This window comes from Cyanistes caeruleus, chromosome 9, assembly GCF_971803275.1.
Source record: "Cyanistes caeruleus chromosome 9, bCyaCae1.hap1.1, whole genome shotgun sequence".
NCBI classification, from domain to species: domain Eukaryota; kingdom Metazoa; phylum Chordata; class Aves; order Passeriformes; family Paridae; genus Cyanistes; species Cyanistes caeruleus.
Genome location: NC_141709.1, coordinates 30697538 through 30702683, shown reverse-complemented (window position 1 = coordinate 30702683; position 5146 = coordinate 30697538).

Sequence of the window (5146 nt, the reverse complement as noted above, 5' to 3'; positions counted from 1 at the left end):
CATGTGCAAGAGATGTTTCCTTCTTTCTTTTTCTTTTTTTTTTTTTTTTCTTTTTTCCCTGCCACTTAGAGCATGTCTTCACTGATTATTAGTTATTTTCAGTATTTCTCGCTTTTTGGAGTACCTTGTTGGTCAGCTCTGAAAGAGCCACAAATATTTCTACATTTTCAGGAAAATAATAGTGATAGTGCAGTTTAGTTGCTCAATCTCATTGCTGTCAGAATTGCAAAAAGATTTGCTCTTTAAAAAGCAAACCATAGAAGTTGGAACTGGTTTTGCTCTTAAAAGTATTGGGAGAAGTATCACCACTCCTGCTATGTTAAATATATAAAACAGTGGAAAAGCTGACTCATTTCTTTGCAAAAAAAAAAAAAAATTAAAAAAGAGTAAATAAAGCATTCAGTCAAAAATTATTTTTTTAAGCAAACTTAGGCATCCCAGATATGTAAAAGCTGTCTCCTGGCTCCCAAGGACTCACAGCAACAGGGAATTACCCAACAGTTGCCCCTGTGTTCAGGCTGGGCTCTCCCCACTGTGGGCCTGGAGGATGATTACTTATTTTCAGAAAAATGCTCCTAAATGTAGGAAGAGAAATATAAATTGCTCATGGCTTCTCCTCCATGTACTCAGTAGATACCTTTTCAAAAGCGAAAAAATAATGTGGATAAAGTTTTTACGTGGCTTTGAAAGAAAATAAACCCTTAAATCTAACTGTAGTGTACAGCTTTTACCCCTCCCTGGCACATTTTAGGAACCCATATCAGTTTGCTCATAAATATCCTAAAAATGTAAGATGTTTTAATTAGAAATTATTAAATGTTCCAGGCTTAAGAAAAATAAAAGTGCTGTTTGCCACAAGGCCATTTCAAAGCTGGCATAGGAGACATCAGTAAAAAAAAACCAAAAAAAACAGAGCAAATATTTAACATTTACTTTTAAGTCTATACAGGCATTCTTATTTATTTTACCATGTGGTTACTATTAAGTGCATTGGCCTGCATCCATCCTTGCAGCAAAAAAAAATAAATAAAGCACTCCCCTGTAAGCATGCGCAGCTTTGCAGCCCTGCCAGCCCAAATATTTGGATTTTTCTGGTGGAGAGGGAGAGATTGGGGAGCTGGAGTCTGTGTTTGGCTCTGGCACAGCCTGGGACGTGCTCTGTGCCCTTCACCTCCATCCCTTTGCAGGGAATCAGCCCCAGGGAAGTGCTGGAGATGGTTTCTCCACAGGTTTTTGTTTGTTTTTATTCCCCGTGGTGATGTTTAGGATTAAAACCTTGAAGCAAACTCCCCCTTCCTCCACTCCTTCCTCATCCTCCTCCCCGCCAGCGCTCGCTCACGACTCGTGAAGTCTCTCCATCACCCCTTCTGTAAGCACTGGGGGAAAATCCTACTTTAGCCACACGTGCAAGTTCTTCTTTGCCTCCCAAGGAAGTTATTAAATAATCTTTTCTTACTTTAAAGGAAGGTTTTTGTAGGGATCTCCCCCGTGTCCTGCGGCAGACGCGGCCCCGATCCCCGTGCGGTGACGGGCGGTCCTGGTGGGGCTGTGCCCCAAATCCCTGTCAAACACAAACTCTGCACTGCCACAGGCAGCTGATTTCATGCAAGGATGCCTTGCCATACCCTCAGAAATGTTCTTTTTTTTTCCCCTCATGGACACATTCCAGTGCATGCAAAGAAGAAAAGAGTTTGCTGTGGGCTGACTCCAGATAATACAAAAATGCTTTAGACACAAACTTAGATTTCCTCAATTAAACCACAGGTTGGCTATATTTAGGTCAAGGGATTGGTCAGGAAATTAAACTCATCCTTTTTTTTTTTTTTTCCTCCTTTATAATCTTATTGGTACATCCTAACCACATCAAAACCTAACATAATTCTCCTGTGAGTGTTAAGCCCTGTTCCTCCACGTTTCTCCTCAAAGGGGAAATAATCATGATAACAGCTGTGAGTTGATGAGTCAGAGGGAGAACTGAAATTGTGTCAAAAGGGGATAGGACAGGGACAAATGTGGAGCATTCCCTGCAGCTGTGTGCTTGGACTGGAGTTACATCCTCCTGCATCACAGGCACAGAGGAAACAGGTGCCCAGTTTTGTCCCCAACACTTTTTTCTGCAGTGAAAGGTTATTTTTGCATGATGTCTTCAAAATGCTTCTCTCTCTTTTACTCCTTGCTGTAAGGAGTCAGGATCTGAGTCAGCATGTGGAAATACCCAGGCCTGGCTCCTGGCATGGATTTTGGGTTGGGGAAGTTGTTTAAATGGCTCATGTAGAGATTTTACCTCCACCCCCCTGCCCCTCTGTCCCCCACCAAGCCCTGAGGGCATCTGTGGTCCCACAGCTGGGATGTGCAGGGATCCCCAGAGGGAAACTCCACCAGCCAACCCCAGCCTGCAGAGAGGGACTGTGCAGTAAGGAAATCCAAAGGATTTGTTGCTTTTATCTCTTTTCATCTCTGAGTTTATTAAAGTGCAAATGTCAACCATGGAGACAGCTATCACATGCAGTGCAGTACACCGAGAAACACTTTCCACACCATAAATGGAAGGAAAAAGGCTTCGTTGTGATTATCTAATGCACAAAGGACAAAACTGAACCAGGGCTCTGTGCCCTGCCATAACAGAAAGTACCACAGCCATGAACTGGAAAACAAAAACCTCTCCAGGCCCTCCCTATCTGACAAAATAGAAAATATCGAGAAGGATGAAGTGTTTATAGAGCTCAGGGGGTTTTTTTTCTGAGCTTTGTGTTACTGATATGTTTGAAGAGATGCTTCTACTCAGAACTTTTTTAAGTTCAGTATGTTTTTCTTAAAATCATAAATACATAAATATTCTAAATCATAAATACTCCTTAAGAGTATGAATTTAAGAACTGCTGTGGACAAGTCCACCTCACCTCTCTCATAGGGCTGAGGTTTGTCTGCCCAAAGATGCTGGGCCACAGACACCACAGAAATCCTGGGATTCAGTTTTGCTTTGTGCTCTAAAAGAAAAAAAAAAACAAAACAAATGCATTGAGGTACAAACCACGTGAATATAACATGATACAGAACACATGAACATGCTTTCATCAACAAGAATAAATATTACCATGGCTACAGGGTCTACTTCACAGCTTTGTGAGATGAGGATAAATAAACTATTTCCAAACTCAAAAAAAAAAATAAATCAGAGATGAGTCTTACAAATAAACTTTGACTTTTTAAATTAAGGCAGCTTCAGCAGGAACTTCAAGGCTTTTGTTGGAAACAGACTTTTCCTAACACCAGAAGTGTACTCGTGCTTGCAGGTAGAGCTCTGATTCACAGTCCAGTTCTCCTAATTTTGAAGATTGAAACGAGCAAGGATCTGTGCATGGAATACCAGGAGTGCTCTCTGCAAAAGTCAGTGTTCCATCAGGAGGTGTCATGTGGGAACTCTGAAACCCAGTTCATCTCTCGGGCATGGGAGTGAGGTACCTCTGGCTGAATCGTTAGCTCCGTGGCCGGGAGGCAGACTGGGAATTCAGAATTACAAGAAGCTGTTGGTTTTTTCTTTCTTTTTTTTTCATAAGTGAATGATGAGAAAGGGATATAAAAGGGGAGGGCTGAGGAAGCCAAAGGAAAGCACTAAATGAAAAGCCCATACCAAAGTAAGACCTTAAGAAAGGTGACTCTAGTAAGGTACATCATCCACCTGGAACAAAACCAGATCCTAAAACTTTCCAGGAAAGAAACAGCAGGAGCTGGAGCGGGGATTGGTTTGGCTCATCCAGATGTGCGATTCTTCTTCCCCCTCTCCTCTCAGCTAATAAAAGGGTGAAGCCAAATAATTGCACAACAAATGGTACTTCAAGTATTTAGAAACACGGCCTGCATGTCTCAGAGGGGGGATCCTGCATGGGCTGGGGAAATTGTGCACCTCGTGAAACAAAGCTGCCACTTGCAGCGGTCCCAACACGCAGCAAAGGCACGAGTTCATGTCCTGCACACAGCTCCCTCCTCCTCCTGCAGGGCTGCACGCTGGCAGGAAAGAGCAGTGAAATGAAAAGGAGCAGACAGAAGGGTTATTTTGTTCAAACCTCATCTATTCCAACACGAATGCCACCACAGCCACACGTAAGAACGTACACACGACACGCACTAACCAGCCGGTTCACGTCTTCACAACACTGCAGATATATTCCCCTGTGCTTGTACACACCTCATGAAATGCTGAACTGGACACACAGCTGAAGATGAGTTTCTGACCCGTTCAAGTGAAGGAGAAAAAAAAAAAATAAATCCTGCTGCCTTTACCTGCTCAGCTGCAGCTCCTGAAATTAAACCTACCCCAAACCCCAGCTGGCACCAGGGCTTTGGCCAGGGGCGTGGAAGGGCAGCATTCTCACAGCTCCTGGTGCCACTTCCCCTCCCATCCCTGGCCAAGGCCATGCCCAGCCTGGTGGGGTCAGCTAAGCTACTCAGGGGCTTTACCTAAAAGAGGGTGTAAAAACAGCATCCCCTTTGTCCAGGTCCTCTCAGAGGCTGGGATTAGTGAGTGGTGGCAGTGCCCAGGGCACACCTGCCCTGCTGGAAGAATAAAGCTGAGAGGTCAAAGACAGGGATGCCACCTACATTTTATATATATGCATGTGTGCATATATAATATTTACATATATATAGCTTCCAACAAGAACAGCACAAGGTATTTCTGAATTAACTCATCCAGGAGCTGGAGGTTTCTGTTGGAGCCTATCTCAACTCTTTATCCTTTGCGTTTTGTCTCTCTCCCCCTTGGGCTGAAGCAAAATTTGGGTGAGTTTGTGGCTTGCAAAGCACAGCTGTCCAGTGGCTTCTGAAGAATTGCACTTGGAGTAATTCAAGTTTCTGTAGTTCAAATATTGTCTACCCTGCTTTTCCCGACGCTTGTGCATGTACCAGCATAACTCAAAAAGAGCTGACCACAGTGTAACAGTGTGAAAGTTAAACTCTTCCCCTGGAAAATATAACGAGGTCAGCAGCTCCTCTGCAGCTGGGAAGCAGAACACAGCCTACCTATTTGAAGGTAAAATAAATAATAAAAAGGAGTGAAAGTCCTCAGAGTATTTCAGAGTGCAGCACGGATTTGGGTAAGGCTGTGATGGACCCTTCAATCCGATGTGGTCGCTGAGGAGGTGCTTGC